The sequence below is a fragment of the Nicotiana sylvestris genome, chromosome 3 (genome assembly GCF_000393655.2).
Source record: "Nicotiana sylvestris chromosome 3, ASM39365v2, whole genome shotgun sequence".
Classification (NCBI taxonomy): domain Eukaryota; kingdom Viridiplantae; phylum Streptophyta; class Magnoliopsida; order Solanales; family Solanaceae; genus Nicotiana; species Nicotiana sylvestris.
In genome coordinates this window covers 114006723-114027847 of record NC_091059.1, presented here as the reverse complement: position 1 = coordinate 114027847, position 21125 = coordinate 114006723, and the positions used below count along the sequence as shown (strand labels likewise).

At 37.0% G+C, this 21125-nt stretch overlaps 1 pseudogene; it reads right to left on the bottom strand.

Annotated features, from left to right (window-relative positions):
- LOC104241438 (histone-lysine N-methyltransferase, H3 lysine-9 specific SUVH5-like) overlaps positions 1 to 20547 on the bottom strand; it is a 29648-nt pseudogene extending 9101 nt beyond the window's left edge.
- Positions 20548 to 21125: the final 578 nt, after the last annotated feature.

The window sequence follows — 21125 nt, the reverse complement described above, 5'->3', positions numbered from 1 at the left end:
TGGTTAGTAAATTTTAACGTGTTTTGTTATATTTTCATAAACATCCATTGATCCTAACCTTTAATCTAGGATTTTTCATGATAGAAATTAGAGATTTTGGTAGAATTGGAAATTTTATAAAATTGAGATTTAGACCTCAAATTAAGATCGGATTTCGAAATAAATCATAGAACCAGGCTCGGGGATGAATGGATAACTGAGTTTTGCTCCGAATCTCGAGATTTGACCTAGCGGGCCCGTGATTGACTTTTGTTGACTTTTTTCAAATTCATTAAAGATTGAATCTTTTTCACTCATGAGTAGTTTCTAAAGCTTATTTTGAATTGTTTGATCGATAATTGGTTAGATTTGGTTGGTTTGGAGGCTTGTTCAAAAGGTAAGGTCGTGGTTGGTTGATTTAATTAGTTGCAGAGTGAGGTAAGTATCGTGGTTAACCTTGACTTGGGGATTAGGACTTTATAACGGCCCGACCGATTATTTTGAGCTTTAACGTTCCGTTCAGTGGTTCGAGGTCTTAAGTGGCTTCATATTGTGTATTACGACTTGTGTGTATAGTCAAATTTAATTTTTGGATGTTATCGGGATTAATTTGGATGAGTAGTTCTCATTTTAGAAGCTTAAGTTGGAAATATTGACCGAGGTTTGACTTTTATAAAAACGACACCAAATCGGTGTTTTCATGACTCCGATAGGTTCATATCGTGATCTTGGACTTGGGCATATGCCCAGAATTGGATTTGGAGGTTCCTATATTGATTTGGTTTGTTTTGGCGAAAGTTGGCAATTTTAAAGATTTAGAATTCTTGCGAAGTTTGGCCGTAAGTTGACTTCATAGCTATTTTATTTGGATTTCTACTTTGGAACTTGGAATAGGTCCGTTTTGCTATTTGGAACTTGTCTGCAAAGTTTGACGTCATTCTGAATTGATTTGATGGGAATCAGACGCGCGATTTGTGTTTTTAGAAGTTCTTGAGTTTTAATATAAATTCATGCATTTTGGTATCAAATTTGTGGTTCTAGATATTATTTTGGTGTTTTGATTGCGCGAGCGAGTTCCTATGATATTTTTAGACTTGTGTTGATTTTTTAGTGTGGAGCCTAGAGGGCTCGGGTGAGTTTCAGACATGTTTCGGAGTGTTTGAGAGAGTTTGAAATTTTGCTGGCGTCCAATCCTCGCACTTGCAAGGAATTGGTCGCATTTGCAAGATCCTTCTCGCTTTTGCGATGTTGGGCTAGGGGAACAACTTTCGCATTTTCGGAACTTATATCGCATTTGCGATGGGTTCTGGGTTCGCACCTGCGAACATTTGAGCGTAATTGCGAAGGGGAGCTGGAACTGTAGCAGGTCGTTTTTGCGATGGATATCTCGCATTTGCGAGCCTGCTGGGTTTACATTCGCGGACTTATTATTGCACTTGCGATAAAAGCAGGTCTGGGTCAGGTTTTTCTTTTGCGACGATCGCATTTGCGAACCCAGGTCGCAAATGCGACATCAAAGTGTAAAACCCCATATTTTCGCACATGAAAATACGCCATAAATAATTTAATGAGAACCTGGAAATGAGATGTCACGTCCCATAGTATTACATTACGGTGATGTTACATTTCGCAGTATTAAGTTACAACGATATTGCACCCTGAAGTATTGTACGTTAAAATTTTATTTTCAGTTAACCGATGTAAGACTCGGGGATGAGATCATCTTGACGTTAACGTACTTACGCTATTTATAGCAAGCAATAAATAAGTGTTATGAAGAATAAGAGGGTACACGGATTAAAGAAAATGAGTTTCGTTGAAAGTAGTCAATTTGGAATAAAATACGGGTCGAGCGATAATGCCCGATAATTATGAATTAGTACCATGCAAGGTACCATATGACCACGGTAATATATATATATAAAAAAATATATGAAATATTTTAAAAATAAATAGAACTTTAAGTAATTTGTGGTAATTTTTAAATTATGCGAGTAATTGATTAATTACCGAGTAATAGAACATTACCCGGTTAACTAACAAATGGATAAACAAATTAATAACTAACCCCCAAATGTGGCAAGAAGCCACAAATCTTAGGAATAACTAAGCAGTTATACATCTAGGTGGCTATCTAGGACTAATTTAATAATGACTTAAAAGACTAAGTCTTTCTTTAGTAAAATCTCATCGAGAACCTGTCCTTAGCCTCATTTAAGTGTCTTGGCTTCATTTTCATTGCTTTGGCAATATAATCAAGAACATTTGAAGTAGAACAAATTTCAAATTCAACCAAACTTCAGAAACGTTCCTCTCACGATTTCAAGGAAAACCAAAAACGTGATTTCGTTCCAAAAATTTTCGGAAACCAGAAACAATTTTTGTCCGTGAATTTCTAAGGAGCAGGGGCCAATTTCGTTCAATCAACGAATGTTTTCCAACGAAATATTATACGGAATTTTTCCTACTCCAGGTATGTTAAGGTTATCCCTTCTTTCTTTTGGCACGATCCATACGATATGAACGAAACGTGCAAATGCACAAATTCCATAAGTGACTCTACTCATAGAAGTAATAGAAATATCTATGTTCTTTAATTCTCATGTGTCATAATATTTTATCATCTGTTCATGGGTCTCAGAAAAATACGAAAGTTGAAAAGATGTTACTTTATGATATTGCTCAAGAGGCAAAGTGGTCTTATGACCTTCCGAATGATTTTATTGACGTACTTTTCATGCATTGCATTCATGTGCATTGACCCATGACCAGATGGCGTTATATACGCGTATATATGTAAATATATGTATATGGAATGGGAAAAGGTTACGGCGTTATATACGCACCACCACCTGATCAGCTGGTATATGATGATGATGTTGCCCACAGTGGCCGAAATATGATTCAAACGGTGTTATATACGCATATATATGTATGCACTCAAACGACATTATACACGCGTATATATGTATGTATATATATGTATATGGGATATGGGAAAGGTTATGGCGTTATATACGCACCACCACCTGATCAGCTGGTATACGATGATGATTTTGCCCACAGTGGCCGATATGATATGATGGGATGCCCTCAGAGGCTGATGATGTTATGAAACATGTACCTATGCACGACATGACATTCATACGCATATGCATGACGTTAAAAGTAATTTATGATTTACAAAGTTATTTAGACTTACAGGTTGAGTCATGTACTCTATATGTCTTCCATATCTCTCATGTATTTATTTATGTGCCTTACATACTCAGTACATTATTCGTACTGACGTCCTTTTTGCCTGGGGACGCTGCGTTTCATGCCCGCAGGTCCCGATAGACAGGTCGAGAGCCCTCCAAGTAGGCTATCAGCTCAGCGGAAGATGTTGGTGCGCTCCATTTGCTTCGGAGTTGCTCGTTTGGTTAGTATGATTTAGACGTGTATTGTTTGGTATGACGGGACTCTGTCCCGACCCTTATGACATTTATGTATTCTTAGAGGCTTGTAGACATATGTCGTGTACATAAAAGATTGTACGGCCTTGTCGGCCTATGTTTTGAGTTTATAAAGGATCATGTTGGCCTATTAGGCCCGTATGCATGTGTATATGATGATCTATTAAGAAAAATATGTTACGTTGGTACTCGGTTGAGTAAGGTACCAGGTACCCATCCCGGCCCATCGGTTTGGGTCGTGACACAGGCTGGTTATGTTTTGTATTTCAGGACTTAGTCTTATTTTAACATACTTTGAGCCCTAGACTCGATGGGAGATGATTTTGTGGAGAGATTTTCATACCAACTTTTGGGTAAATGATTTTAATCAATTTTCAATTATATTTCACGATTATATATGAGATTTAACATCGAAATTTATGAGAATCAATGAGAAACTTTGGGGATTTTTGTGTAAGTTTGAAAAATGAAAATTTGGAATTTAAGAGTCGAATTGGAATCAGATTTTATAACAAACTCGTGGGGTTATGGGTAGTCAAGATCTACCCTTGGACCCAGGTTTTGACCGGGCTGGTCCGGGTTGACTTTTGTTGACTTTTGAGGAATTGTATAAAGATCATAACTTTACTTATTAGAATTGGTTTCTCTTGCATTATTTGATGTTATTAAGTCGATTTTGGTTAGATTTGAGCCGAGAGGAGGTGAATTATAAAGGAAAAGCTATTTTTTTTAGTGTTGATTTGGCCTAGTTGAGGTAAGTATCTTGCCTAATTTTGTATGGGGGAACTACCCCGTAGGGATTTGTTTGATTGCACTATTTGAATTACGTGGAAGACGTGTATACGAGGTGGCGAGTGTATATATGGCCTTATATGTGGAAATTTGACCGGTTTAGACTCTTAGGTTTCTTATGTACATTAAATTGAGGTTGCCCTATCATGTTATATCTTCCATTGTTAAATCTACCCTTACATGCTTTATTTGAAGTTGTTAGTTCATGTTCTATCTCTTATTGTCAATTATACTCTTACATGCTTTAATTGAAGTTGTTGCCTCTTTATTTGCCATGTTATCTCTTTCATAGTTGAGTTATCCTTATTTGAAGTCGTTGTTACCTATTACCTCTCCCATTGTTGATTTATTTTTATTTGAATTCATTATTACTTATTATGTCTTTCATTGTTGAGCTTATGCTTACGTTTCATTGCGTTATTATAATTTTTGTGTTGATTTATTTGTCGTACTCCCGTGTTATTATTGTTGCTGTTCTACCTAGTGTTGTTGAGCCGTGAGCTATGTGTGATTGTGGCATATGGTCACATGTGGTGCGAGTTTTTATATTGTGTTGTTATATTTCGGCATATGTGAGATTGTTGAGAGAATTCTCGGGGTACACGTGAGTTGCCCTTGCTATTGTTATTATTAATATTTGCACATACGACATGACAATGAGGGATATATATATATATATATATATATGTGGGATGATTATTATGTGTGTGTGGCAAGACAAGGCGAGCATTTACCTTATTGTTGAGTGCGTGACAGGACAAGCTGGGCTATGTTGGGGATAATTTTTGATGGCCTTGGGGGCATTATTATTGATGATATTTGTGTATGGTGTGACCTTTTTGTGTGTGTCATGCATATTACAGGTTTTGTGGTGTTGGTTCCAATGTGCTACTCAGTGTCTCTCATTTTACCTGTTGAATTGAACTGTGATAGTACACTTGCACAAGCATATACCATAACATGTCACCTATATCAGTTCAGGAGTATGAATCTTAATGTTTAATGATCATGTGCATGGGTTCTTGTATACATGCCTTATGTGCGTGGATTGGACTGTGGCATGTGAGTTATTCGGGCGGATATGAGATAATATTACTATGGGCACGTGAGTTGTCCATGCGGTTATGAGGTATTGTTGTCATTGGCACGTGAGTTGTCCGTGCAGATCCGATGTAACAATGGTATTAACACGTGAGTTTTTCATATGGTTATAATTGATAATATGGGCACGAGATGCCATGTGATTATTATTCGTAATTTGGGACCCATGACTTGTGATTATGAGATGTAGTACCTGAGGGTGATCTATGAAAGAACGGTTGATCATTTGGTTGTCTTTTGATTTTCCTTAGTTGGGTTCACTGGTACTTTAGCTACGTTCTGATTACTTTGTGGCGTTATCACCTGTTTACTCCTTGTTGCTATGTGTTGCTCCTACTTTCCATTTGCTAGTGTTATATTGTTATTCTTTCCTTGTTTAGCCTTATATTGATATTCGTTCCTCTGTTAGTTTATATTAGTACTTGCGCATGTTATTATGTCTAGTAGGTGTCTTGACTGTACCTCATCACTACTCCACCGAGGTTAGTTTTGATACTTACTGGGTACCGCTAAGGTGTACTCATGCTACGTTTCTGCATATTTTGTGCATATCCAGGTACCTCTGAGCATGCCGGTTGTTAGCTAGTTGTTGAAGATTTGCTACGGAGTCTTCAAGGTATAGCTGCCACTACGCTCGCAGGCCTTGGAGCCACCTTCTGGAGCTTTACTTTGTTACTGTTTACTTTTATTTCGAACAGTGATGTATTTGATATTCTTAGTTACTCTTAGAGAGACTTATGACTTGTACTATCGGTTTTGGGATGTTGTATATTTGTTGATGGTTGTTGGTTATGTACGGGGACTACTGGTTCATATTTAATGGTTAATTGGTTTAAATCTGTTAATAACTCCTTATGTGTTAGGCTTACCTAGTCCTAGGGACTAGGTGCCATCACGATTCCTAAGGAGAGATTTTAGGGTGTGACAGACTTGTTGGTCTATTTGCTACGTGAATTATGTGTGGGGATGGCATATATATAAGGTGACGAGTATATACATGTTGTCATTGGGTTAAAGCATGCAGGTGGAAATTATTTTATTATATTATATTGTTTCCTATCACGACCCAAACCGATGGGCTGCGATAGGCACCTGGTACCTTATTCAGCCGAGTATCAACATAACATATCTTTTCATGTCATATTATCATAGATAACTGAGTCGGAAGGCTACCAAGAGATAAGTAGAATACATCATGTGATACCAACTTATACACAAGACATACATGCCTATATGACCAAAATAACCCCTCGTATACTGAACATAGGCCGACAAGGCCATACAATCTTTTACGTACATGACATCTGTCCACAAGCCTCTAAGAATACATAATTTTCATAAAGGTCGGGACAGAGTCCCTCCATACCAAACAATACACGTCTAAGTAATACTAACCAAACAAGCAACTCTGAAGCAAATGGAGCGCACCAATATCTTTCGCTGAGCTGATAGCCTACTTGGAGGGCTCTCGACCTGTCTATCGGGACATGCGGGCATGAAACGCAGCGTCCCCAGTCAAAAGGGATGTCGGTACAAATAAGGTACCGAGTATATAAGGCACATAAATAAGTATGTAACAGACATGTAAGAAGTATAGAGTAAATGACTCAACTTGTAAGTCTAGGTAACTCTGTAATTCATGAAATAATTATAGTGTCATGCATATGCATATGAATGTCATGCCATGCATATGTACATGTGTTCATAATATCATTAAGCCTCTGAGGGAATCCCATCATATTATCTCGGCCACTGTGGGCAAAATCAACAACGTATACTAGCTGATCAGGTGGTGGTGCGTATATAATGCCATAACCTTTCCCATATCCCACATACATATATATATATATACATATATATACGCGTATATAATGTCATCCGATCATAGGTCAATGTGCGTATATAAATGCATGGAATGCATATGAAATACGTTAATAAAATCTCTCGGTATGTCATAAGACCATTATGCCTCTGATTTATATCATGAAATAAACTTTACCAACTTACGTATTTTTGAGCCCCATGAACAAATGATAGAATTATATGACACATGGGAGAATAAGAATATACACATCTCTAGCATTTCTACGAATAGAATAATTTATGGAAGTTGTGAATTTGCTCGTTTCGCTTGTGTCGTATAGATCATGCCAAAAAGAAAGAAGGGATAGCCTTAATATACCTGAACCAATTCTCTTGACAATCCCTTTAACACCCGTTAATTGCGACAATACATACGGCAGATCAAAGTTGGGAAAAATCCATATGATATTCTTGAGAAAGATTATACCGTGCTCCCTTAGAATTGCATCTCCATAGATTATTGTATCTAGTGTTTCTGGGTGTCCCTGACTAGACTTTTGTTGCACTGCATCTACATAGATTATTTATTCTAGATTAATTGATTTTCTAGTTTCTATTCCAATAAATTAATTGATTTTCTAGTTTCTTTATATTTTTTTCTTAACAATAATTGTTTGCATCCTTTTTCTAGGTTTTGGAGAGTATAACTTACAAGTCAAGATGCAACTTTTAAAGACTATTATCTTAGAAGATGACTATCATTTTGCTAGGATATTATTGCAAAATATGTTATTATATTTCTAATTTAGGGATATTAATTAGGTATTTTTGCTATAGGATATTGTAAAAGTTATTGTGACTTACATCATGGCTATATATCTTGCCATGGCTTACTCAATTTTAATAGAAAGATTTATCTTTATATTATTTTTTGTGCCAATGGTTTTTAGAGAATTTGATTAATATTGAGATTTATTGATACAAATTTTTAGGGACCAACAATAATATTTTTATGGACCAGAGTGATTGCCCCTAAAATATTAATTTTGACAAGTTTAATGTCCAGTTAGTTTATCATTAGGGACAAGAAAAGTAGTCTCTAAATCAATTAAGGACCAGATAATGATTGATTTAAGGTGTTATTTTTGTTTTATTATGGACCGGAAATTTGGTCCTCAAAAATCTTTTAGAGACCAGAAATGAGCTGGTCGTTGGAACCCTTTAGGGACCAGTGTAAAAAACCCGTCGCTATTGACCTTTAGCGGCAAAGCCTACAACGACGGATCGCGACTAGGTGAACCTAGTCGCTATTAATCTTTAGGGACCAGATTTTAATTTTTAGGGACCGTTTTTCTTGTCGCTAAAGCTGTTTTTCCTGTAGTGATCGCAAAATCCGGTTGCTACTACGCTACGAAGTCTCGTATGAATTCTTGGTGAAGTGATTCACGTTACTAGTGAAAACTATGGTTTTTTTGTTGAAGTATTTCATAGCTGATCCGTATGACTTCCTAAACATGAATGAATTTCTTTAGAAATATCCCTTTTTTATAGTGTGTGGGCCCCACTTAATAATGCTTACCTTAGCCACCCAAATCCCATAGAATGCCATCTAGCAATGTGACTAAAGAGTCACTTAAATCAATATTCTTGGGATGCCACATTTGGGAGGGTTTATTAATCCTTATCAAAAGTATTAATTATTCACTAATTCATTATTTAACTAATTAATCTCCCATTAACCGATTATCCATATAATTAAGAATTATCTCAAATTACTTAAAATACTACTCACTTTTAACACACCTTATACACCTTACTATCATGGTCATGTGGTGCCCTGTATGATACTAGTTCATAAATACTGGTTATTTTAGCTCGGGCCATATTTTATCCCAATATTAAACATTGACGAAATTTATTTCCTTCGATTTGCTTACCCTCTCAACTTCACGAATTTACTCATCACTTGTAATAGCATAATGCTTATAATCTCAAAATAATTCCATTCCCGAACTTACGTTGATTAACTTATGACGAAACTTTAACGTATGAAAATGTAGGATGTAATATCTCATTTCCCAGCTTTCATCAGTTTGTTTATGGCGTAGTAAAACATGAGGTGTAACATCATTCCCCCCTTTGGAACATTCGTCCTCGAATGTTGACTAATGCTCTTATCATTTTCATTACTTATAGCTCTTTGTGAATACCTTAATACTCTCCTTACCATTTAGGCAATTGTTCTGTGAATAAATCCAAAGTCCAGGGCATTCCCGCCCTTTAAACCTCTTTCTCATGCCATGTCTTGTGGCCGGAATCCTTCCAATCTCGTAATTGTTGCTACCTTCTTTTATGCAGCCTGTACGATTCTAGCCTTGTAAGTGCACCTATGCGACTCTTCTCTCCTTTTTCCTCCAGTGTTTAGCCAATCTCTAGGCCTTACTTTGTGAACATATACATAGCTTGATATGATGTCCCTCTAGGCATCTATAAGTATACTAAAGTTCTTTGCTCGACACTTTGTTGAACTTACGAATATTGCTATATCTTATTTCATAGTCTCGCTTATCCATTCATATGACTTTACTGCATCTAAGTAGATTAGTATACCGTCGCTCTTACTTCGATTTATCTTTACTGAGGTCTGCTACCAAATTCCAGCTTATTCTCTCGCTTCTTGTCATAGATGTATAGATCCAAGTCCTTCAATGTTTCCTTATTATTGTTGATCTAAAAGATAGAATCCTTATCTCCTCTCATACGTTGGAACCTTATCCATTCTCGTCACCTTCTCACTCGCCCTTCCTCATCCTTACTCCTGTCCTAAAACCTTGTCTCTTTACTATACTTTAGCTTGCGACCTATACATCTCTATTTATACTATTCGCAACCTTCATTCAACTTGCTTGCCCCATAGATTTCCTTATGTTATTTTAGAACACCAAGCGAGACATCACATTGTCTCTAACATTTCTTTACTTTTTTAAGTGGACGTCTTGATACCTAAAAACCATAGGCTGGAATATATGCCACTGACGATGCCGCTATCATTCCTGGATACTGAGTCCCCGCGCTTCTAGCTTTCTATCCAAAGTATGGACTATTCATAACCTCCTACATTTGAGTATTGCGTACGTTATTCACCTTTACCTTACTTACCTTAAAATCTTGCATCACATCTTGTATCTCTTTCATGACCTTCCTTCAACATAGGTATAATTCACATCCATAACTTGAAGCTTTATTATCATACTTGCACCTCTGGTGCATACATAATCCGGTGAGAGCTTCGTACTGACTTCTTATGAGGCTAGTATTCTTCTGATGCCCTTATAGCATATGGCTACTGTACTATCTCTCTTGTACCGCTGATATTTAAGAGTGATCCTGTAATGTTCTCAATCATGAGGTCTATAATTTTCTAGGTCCAATAATCAGGCTCCTGATTTACTTAGTTGGTGTAACTCTTTAATTTCCTCCTCCCTCTAATCAACCTTTATGTAGGCTTAATCTATCTTCCGATCTTTAGCTCATGACATTAGTTATTACTTTAGCCTTTCATGGAAGCTATGGAATATCCATGATACCATCTTCTAATAATTCAACCCTTTGTCTATAACCTGGACTTAATTATTTCTTTTAACTTATACCAGAGTCTTCTGCGGATGTATGATTGTCAATCATATATGCTGCATAATACCACAAAATCTTAGGTGCATTCATAATATAATTATCTCTGTATCATTGATCGAATAATTCCTCTCATTCCTTCTCAACTCTCTTTAAATGCAAGCAATTATTTTTCCTAGTCGTTTTGCCACTTGTTGCATGAATACTTGGTTTATCTTAGTGCCCACACATATTGGCCACGATAGGTGCCACTTTCTTATGGGGTGCATACAATGTTGTAATAAGACTGTTGTTACAAGACCATTTACTCTTTAGGTCACTGTGCTTAGGTTGAAGCCTTTTTCCTTATTTCCTCAGCTAGTCTTTCGTTGTTGTACTTAAGGAAGACCCTCTGACTCTTGTAAAGCTGCAAGCTTATTATATCGTATTCCCAATAGAATCTTTGATATTAGTACTTACACATTCCTTAGTTACTTACCTCCACACTTATGAGCTCGTATGGTTGCTTCGAAGGCTGAAGTTTTGGCTATCTTCCCAGTGGGACTCTCTTTATTTCCGTAATACTCATACGGTACCTTTAACTATCCCAACTCCTATCTGAATATATCTCAAGTATTGTCATAACTGCGAGGCTGAATCCACTATATTGGGTTTTACTATATTTATCTTGCATGATCTGCTGATTTGTTTGTATCCTCTTGTCTAGCCATAACTAGGCTCTTCCTGAATTAACTATCAACTATTTGCTGGCCCATTCTCATATTGATATTCTACGAGATTTTTCTTGAGTTATTTCCTCTGTCTTATATTACATCTCTCGTTAGCTCCTTATCCATCAATAACATTTCAGGCAGGAACCCTTGATTCCTTTCCTTGATGTCATGTTTGCATAATGTTCCGGAATCGTAGCATATCAGTAGGATTTGAGTAAGTGCAATCTCGTCCTTTTCTAATTTTTATCGCATTCTTCCTTTACCATTCCAAAATTGCTAGAATCACTTAATTATGACTTAATGCCATATTACTCCATATCCCCCTCTTAGGGGAGTACTAAGATTTAGCGCTATAACAATCTACCTATAGATGTTTACCAATTCAGCTTTGGCGTCTTCTCACATCATCGATGACCCTTACATGCCTTGCGGTAATCCTTCTGTACCAAGTATAATAACTTTCCTTACTCGTGAGGGTGACACTTAGTATAGCTAGCACATACAGTCCCTTAAGCTTAACTTTTCTTGCATACCTTGCTTTAGGGAAGCGTCTTCCTAAATAACCCTTCTTCGAATACATCATGTATCTTCTTCTGTTGTCTATTCTATTATCGTTGGAATGCAACCTGAAATTCTCATGCTGCTGGCTATTATCAAATCACTTAGTCCCTAATTCATTTTTAGTTTATCTTGTTCACCAGTCCATACTGATTTCTTTTACTCTAGGGTCTAACTTTTCCTTCTGTTAATCACGTTAGAGTTATGAACTTATTTCTCGAAATAAGGATGTGACTGTATGGCCTATACTCTTTTGTTGTCTTAAGGCCCATCACCTTTCATCCCTTTCTTCATATGACTATAGACTCTGTAACACTCTACCGTTGCCATCCATGTATCACATCTCACTCATAATTCTTCCGTATCTCTCTTCGCATTACTCTGCTAATACTGCCTATCCCTTTCTTGTGAAAACTTCAACACGACATTCTTTCGCTTTTAGCTCTCCTTGCTTCATTGATCGTCTCTTCGGGTTTCTAAACGTCCTCACTCTACTAGGGATGAGAGTCATACTTGTGAGCACGTATTTTTTGCCCTATACGAATTACTCCCACAAATTCAAAACAAAACAATTTTTCCCATTGTTTGCAATTTTGTGCATTTTTGTGGTATTTTTTGCATTTGTCTGTGCATGTTATTTTATTTAATTAATGAAAAATATAAAATATGTTTCATTTTCATTTAGGATTTAACTTTGCATTTTCGAATTAAGTAGTAAATTAGTTGTTTTATAAGAATTGGAAAAATCACAAAAAATAGTTTATTTTTGCTTTTTAATTCTTGAATTTTGGTAGTTTTCCTTTAATTTGGTTTTAATTAATAGTAGTAAGTATTGTTTGTAATAATTAATTTGATTAGATAATTTGGATTAGGAATTAATTTAGGTTTATTTTTTTTAATTTTAATTTACAAAGAAATTAAAGAAAACAAAAGAATTGAAAAGGAAATAGAAGAGGAAAAATCTGTTTTGGGCCAAAATCAATTCATTTTCCCCCAGCCCAATTAAAATTCCCAAATACCCGCCCAGCCCCAGCCCAAAACCTACTCCATACCCGGTCCACTCCCCCCATCGACCAAACGACCCCGTTTGAAGGCCCCTCGATCTGGACCGTTGATTTTATTTAATTGGACGGTCTGAAAGTAAGGTCTTTTTAATATTTATATGTCCAAACGCCTACCCCCCATTTTATCTCTCACCTTGCACTCCCAGAGACCCCTTTGTCTCTCTAAATCGCCACCGCCAGCCACCCACCGGAAATCGCCTATGGCGGCGGTCGGCCAACAATCGGCCCCAAAATTACACCCCAGAACCACCTCACTCCCCTATCTCAAATCCCCACTCCGCTGTCTTCAAATTCCCCCAGAACTCCTCGAATATTAGATCGAGAGTGAACCCTAAAACCCCAGAAAATCAAACCGACAAAACGGTTGGGAATTTAAGGTCGAATTTGACCTTAATCGCATGTTTTCAGTCGAGAACACTCAATTAGGGTCTATTTTGGCCAAAATTTGAAGAGTCCTCAAAGATTGGTCCAAGTCGGTTGTTCGTTCAATTTTGTAGGTATTCTCAGCTTTTTCTTTTCCATTGTTTGTATTGTTATCTTCTTTTATTTTTTTTCTTTCATTCCGTATTCTCAAAAATCATCTTTCCATGTTTTTTCTTAGTTCAGTTTTGAAGTTAATTGTTGTTTTCCCTTTTAGGTTGGTTGGATTCATTAGTTTAGTTGTAGCTTAATTTCCTTATTTCTAAATTTTGGGTCGTAGTGGGAGCATTAGTACAAAAGTTCATCTGATTTCAATACTAGTCTGTTTGTCTGTCCTCTAGACTTCTCTATTTGAATTATTGAAATGGACTTGGGTCCAAAGGAAAGGGGTTAGCCCAGAATTAGAATTGAAACAGTTGGGTCAAAATTGACCCATGACCCGTTTGGGTTCAGGGGTAATTTCAGGGGTTAATTTGGGAAGTGTAGGTAAGGAATCTTTTTTGTAACTGCTTGGGAAGCTTCTGGGAAGTGGGATTGGGGATTGTTTTGAAATTCTGAAAACTACTTAGGGGTATTTGAGCTAATATGAAAATTTAAAAAAGGGGCAAAATGCAAAACTAGTTCCTAAGGGCTGCCCTAATGCCTTGCCTATAAAGGCATATCTACTTGGCATTTAAGGGGGACTTTTGAAGAGAAAATAAGGCATAAAAGTCTGAAAATCAAAAACGACTAAGATTTTGGATAGAAAACTATTGTTCCATTGAATTGCTTTCTATAATTCCTGAGGTTTCAAATTTTTGAAGCATCTCTGATTCACATGGATTTGAGGATAGTTTAATCTGGTTTTGAAAACTGATTCTAGGCTAAAAATGAGTTGAATTTTAGATATTATAAAAGCTGGTTTGGGTTTATTGCTTGGAAAACACTATTTTATTGTTGGTTCGAGCTGATTCATGCTCCTGCTGTTTACTACTGTTGCTGTTTCTTCTGGATCTCTAATTCGATTTCTGATTCTATTTTGCCATAATCAGGTACCTGCCTTTGATCTCAAAAATGTAAAGGATGACTCATGTGATGTTTAGAGGAAGAAAATGAAGATTTCTGTTTCATTATATGTCTCTTTTGTTCACTTTCCCATTTGACTCATTGATTCACTCTCTTATTTTAGCATGCTTAGAATAAAGCTATGCTATGAGTAGTGAGACTCATGCCAAAATGTAAATGGAATGATATTTAACGCCTGATGATTCCCATTTGTTTTAATTCTTCAGTTTTTTATTATTATTAGAAGAGTAGTTGATTCTGTATTCCACAATGTGTTGGTAATTTTAGATTACACAAAACGTTCATTAGTTACCAAATTAGAATAGTGAAGTTGAGGCATGAATTTAATTGTTATTTCGGATTGATTAATGTTAGTATTAGAAAGGGCTGTTGATTATGATTAAATGCAAAAGGGCCGTCTGTTGTAGTAAGGACTCAATGTCGAGTCCGGGTCCTTAGCCTTGTCCTTCCAGGTTTTGGGCCCATCGAGCTTTGAAACTTGAAATCATTTGCAAAGACAATTTGTTTGGCTGGTCTGGTCTTTAGGGCCCAACAACTCATCCGTTGATTATTGGATCATCGTGAGAGCGGATTGGATCCGAAGTACATGATATAAAAAGAGTTGTAGGAGATCTAGATTCCTTTTAATGTATGCTGAATATTTTTAAATCCAAAGTTTGAGTCAGGCAACTCAATCCCACAAATCCAAGTTATGAATTGGGCTTACCTTGAGCCCAAAGCTGAAAGGCACTTTTTAAAGGGGTTTGTTCAGTTGCATGTTTGAAGTAGTTTCCCTTTTAGCATTTGATTCATTAATACGATGTGCTTTAGTAAATTAGCCGGGTAGAACCTTTTGGTTAAAAAATAATTAGAATCCTTCAATCTTCCTTATTTAATTAGTGGAGGTGAGCCATGTTAAATAACAAAAATAGTTTATGGCCCTCCGAAATTTAGTTTGAATTCCCTTTTAAAAATAAATTGAGGTGTGCCACGCCCAACAAAATCTCAAAATGCGTGGCCCTCATTTAATTAATCTTGTTTAATCCTTAGAATTCGAGGTGCGCCATTTAGCAAATTTTCATGGCCCTCGCAAAGTTAAAAATGCGTAATTATTTTAGGCGCGTTATTTTAATAACATTACCTTCCTAAACTCGGGTGTACATTTCATGTGACCCAAATCCAAATCTCAACAACGTTGAATTAAATGTGTTTCGGATTGCGGGTGCATTTCATGTGGCGTAGTCCAAAGACATGTTTTAGATGACGTTAAATTTTTGTTAAAATGAATAAAAGCGGTTTTAAGGTTAAAATGCACATAGGTTCAAAACGTCTTAAAATCATATAATTATGCCAATTATAGCAGTTGAGCGACCATGCTAGAATCACAGAACTCGAAAATGCCTAACACCTTCTCCCGGGTTAACAGAATTCCTTACCCAGATTTTTGGTTCGCGGACTGTAAAATAGAGTCAATCTTCTCCTCGATTCGGGATTTAACTGGTGATTTGGGACACCATAAATCTCCCAAGTGGCGAATCTAAATTTCTTAATTTAAACAATCCCGTTTCGATTGTCACTTTAATTGGTAAAACTCCCTTATACTCCCTTCTTCGGGGTGTAGTAAAAAAGGAGGTGTAACAATACTAAGGTAATATTTATCCTTTTCCAGGATTTCAGTGCCTATCTTTGTAATGCTCATATCTAGCTATACTATTTTAGAGTCTCACAAGGAGATGTATTAGCACATTTGCAATATTCTTCAGAAATGTCAACTGACGCAAACAATCCATCCATCATTTTGGGTCACTCTAATCCCAGCCGGATCCTGATTTCCATCTTTCTCTTATACTACTTATGTTAGCCCCCATGGGGCATAAATGAGATAGGTGTGGCCAATTGTACGTACCTCTGTTATTGTTGAAGGTAACTCAAAAGTCTTATATTCCTTTGCTTGAATTGTGAATACTGTTAATCTTCATTAACTGGGCGCCTCGTACCCTTCTTCACCTTGCTTCTTTCACTTGTTGAAACATGTATCTACCTTCTGATTTTCTCGTTGCTTTCTTTTATAAGGGTGGATAGATACTCATGCCTTAAGGATCCTTATCAAGAAGATTACACGTCTTAGTGCACACATGATCTGGTGAAGATCGTATATTTACTCATCATAAGCATCACATAAAATCGAGTTCCTCTGACTCAACTGTTCCATAGAGATATGTCTTACCAACTGTCTTTCTGGACGTAAGCATCATCGTATTATGTCTAAGATAGAGTTTAGAAAATTAAGTTCTTACAACTGAGCTCTACCACACGATCTAGAGTAAGAAGAAAGAGTGATAGTCCTAAATGCCCTGTAGCCTCCTGCTTATAAGTGTGGTGCACGACACACCTATAAACAAGACTCTACTAGACACGGCTTGTAGATTCCCTAAGAAAGAACTGCTTTGATACCACTTTTGTCACAACCCAAACCGATGGGCCGCGATGGGCACCCGGTACCTTACTCAAATGAGTACCAACATAATGTATCTTTTCATGTCATACTGGCATAGATAATTGAGCCAGAAGGCTACTGTGAGATAAGTAGAATACATCATGTGATACCAACTTATACGTAAGACATACGGGCCTATATGACCAAAATAACCACTAGTATACTAAACATAGACTGACAAGGCCATACAATCTTTTACGTACATGACTCTGTTTACAAGCCTCTAAGAATACATAATTTTCATAAAGGTCGGGATAGAGTCCCTCCATACCAAACAATACACGTCTAAGTCATACTGCCCAAACAAGCAACTCCGAAGCAAATAGAGCGCACCAAATCTTTTGCTGAGCTGATAGCCTACTTGGAGGGCTCTCAACCTATTTATCGGGACCTGCAGACATGAAATGCAGCGTCCCCAAGCAAAAGAGACGTCAGTACGAATAATGTACCAAGTATGAAAGGCACATAAATAAGTATGTAACAGACATGGAAGAAATATAGAGTAAATGACTCAACCTGTAAGTCTGGATAACTCTGTAATTCATGAAATAATTATAGTGTCATGCATATGTGTATGAATGCCATGTCAAGCATAGGTACATGTGTTCATAGAATCATCAAGCCTCTGAGGTCATCCTATCACATTATCTCGGCCACTGTGGGCAAAATCATCAATGTATACCAGCTGATCAGGTGGTGGTACGTATATAATGCCATAACCTTTCCCATATCCCATATACATATATATATATATATATATATATATATAACGCCATCCGATCATGGGTCAATGTGCATGTATAAATGCATGAAATGCATATAAAATACGTTAATAAAATCTCTTGGTACATTATAACACCATTATGCCTCTGATTTATATCATGAAATAAACTTTACCAACTTATGTATTTTTGAGACCCATGAACAGGTGATAGAATAATATGACACATGGGAGAATAAGAATATACACATCTCTAGCATTTCTACAAATAAAGTAATTTATGAAAGTTGTGGATTTGCTCGTTTCGCTTGTGTGGTATAGATCATGCCAAAAATAAAAAAGGGATAGCCTTAACATACCTGAATCATATCTCTTGACAATCCCTTTAACACCCATTGATTGTGACAATACGTAGCGGCGGATCGAAGTAGGGAAAAATCCATATGATATTCTTGAGAAAGATTATACTGTGCTCCCTTAGAATCACAAAATCCTGTTGCTACTACGCTACGAAGTCTCATATGAATTCTTGGTGAAGTGATTCACGTTACTAGTGAAAACTATGATTTTTTGTTGAAGTATTTCATAGCTGATCCGTATGACTTCATAAACATGAATGAATTTCTTTAGAAATGTCCCTTTTTCTATAGTGTGTTGGCCCCACTTAATAATGCTTACATTAGCCACCCAAATCCCTTAGAATGTCATCTAGCAATGTGACTAAAGAGTCACTTAAATCAATATTCTTGGGCTGCCACGTTTGGGAGGGTTTATTAATCCTTATCAAAAGTATTAATTATTCACTAATTCATTATTTAACTAATTAATCTCACATTAACCAATTACCCATATAATTAAGAATTATCTCAAATTACTTAAAATATTACTCACTTTTAACACACCTTATACACCTTACTATCATGGTCATGTGGTACCTTGTATGGTACTAGTCCATAAATACCGGTTATTTTAGCTCGGGCTGTATTTTATCCCAATATGTTAAACTTCAATGAAATTCATTTCCTTCGATTTGCTTACCCTCTCAACTTCACGAATTTACTCATCACTTGTTTGAAATAGCATAATGCTTATAATCTCAAAATAATCCCATTCCCGAACTTATGTTGATTAACTTACGACGAAACTTTAACGTATGAAAATGCAGGATGTAATATCTCATTTCCCAGCTTTCATCAATTTGCTTATGGCATACTTTTACGTATGAAAACATGGGGTGTAACATTTCCATGACTATGTTTTCCGTATCATAGTTAGATTATCACTTCTTTAACTGTTCGCCTTCATATCTATGGATTATTTTGGAGTTTTAGAATTCTGAAAGTTGAGATGAATTATCATTACACTAAGATTGAAGTGAAATAACTTCCTACCTTATTTTGCTATTTGGATTTATGTTGTTGCTTGGTGAGGAAGAGTGAGCACGAAGGGTGTTGTCGTGCGTTATTTGCATACAATATCATTTATTTGAGAGATTGTGAGGATTAAAGCACGAAGGGTGATGTCGTGCATTTGATTGCTTATTATCCTTTATCACATTAAATGAGGTTGAGAGTAAAAGCACGAAGGGTGATGCCGTGCCATTTTATTTATGATATTACATGATGAGGACGAGAGTAAAAGCACGAAGGGTGATACCGTGCCATTATTGATTTCATTGCTTTACTTGATTTTCCAGTTTGATGATTTAATTAGTTGCATTATTATTGTTTTTTGAAAAAATGTTATTCGGTGATTTTGTACTTGTCATTCTTATCGTGCTCCCCTTTCTACATGTCCCCTCCCAGTGAATATTTTAATTGTCCTACTTGTTATTTTGTTACTTTATGTATATACCTGTACAAGATTTACACAGGTTTCTTGTCATAGCCTCGTCACCATGTCGTCGGTGTTAGGATCGATACTTATGGAGTACACTAGGTCAGTTGTACTCATTCTACACTTTTGCACTTCTTGTACAGATACTGGTGTTGGTCCCAGCGGCGTCTAGTGGTGTTTCTGCTCGGATTCAGCTATATTGGGGACTTGAGGTATAGCTGCACGACATCCGTAGCCCTGATGTCCCCTTCTTTAGCCACTTTACTGTTTATTTAGTTTCAAACAGTTGTACCTTGTTTCAGATCGTATATGTAGTATTCTAACTGCTCATGTGCTTGTGACTCCAAATTTCCGGGAGTAGCTAGCATCACGTCATTTCTGTTAACACTGTGTTAATTTCTAAGTTTATTAATCAGTAATATCTACTTTGTAATAATTATTAAAGACTAGTTAATTAATTTAATAACGTCGGCTTGCGTAGCAAATAGATGTTAGGCGTCATCATGGTCCCAAGGTTGGAAATTCCTCATCGTGAAAAGTTGGTCTCAGAGCACTAGATTGTATAGGTCTCACGAGTCATGAGCAAGCTTAGTAGAGTCTGGAGGATCGATACGGAGACGTCTGTACTTATCTTCTAGAGGCTATAGAGCTTTAGGAAAATTTTGCTTCTTTTTTTCTCTATCGTGCCATTTTATTCTAGGTTTGAATCATTCCATTCTTGTTCTCTCGCAGATGGTGAGGACATGCACAGTATCCACGATGGGTCAGAAGCCATAGTCCCATATTGCTACCACTACTAGGGGTAGAGGCTGGGGCCGAGGTCGATCCAGTGGCAGAGGTAGAGGCAAAGCTCAACCTAGAGCATGTGCAGTAGCACCTCTTCTGGAGCCCCAGATCTAGCAGGAGGAGGAGGTTCCTGTTCAGACCATGCCATTTGGACTAGCTCAAGTCTTGGAGGGGTTTATTACTACCCTGGTACTTCAGGATGCTCTAGTCTGCTTGGTGAGCCTTATAGAGAACATGGCCCAGACTAGTGCATTTCTGGTGGCACCAGCTATCTCTCAGGCTGGGGGAGAAGCACAGACTCCCATTACTCACACACCAGAGCAGATGGCTCAAAAATATCAAACTCTGGCAGTTCTGCAAGTTGGAGTGGCTCAGCGATAGATCGAGGAGAGGCCCGCTATGTCTTATGAGGTATTGATGAGATTAGACAAGTTCACAAAGTTATTTCCTATTCACTTTGGTGGCACACCTTCTGAGGACCCACATGATTTCATTGACTGTTGCCATGAGGTGTTGTGCAACATGGGTATTGTGGAGCTCAATAGAGTCGACTTTGTAGTATTTCAGATGACCGGTTCTGCCAAGAGGTGGTGGCAGGATTATGAGCAGGGCAGACTAGCATGTTCACCTCCAATCACTTGGGATCAATTTTTGCAGCTATTTTTGGAGAAGTTCATTCATTTTACTCTGAGAAAGGAGTACCACATGCAATTTGATCGCCTTCAG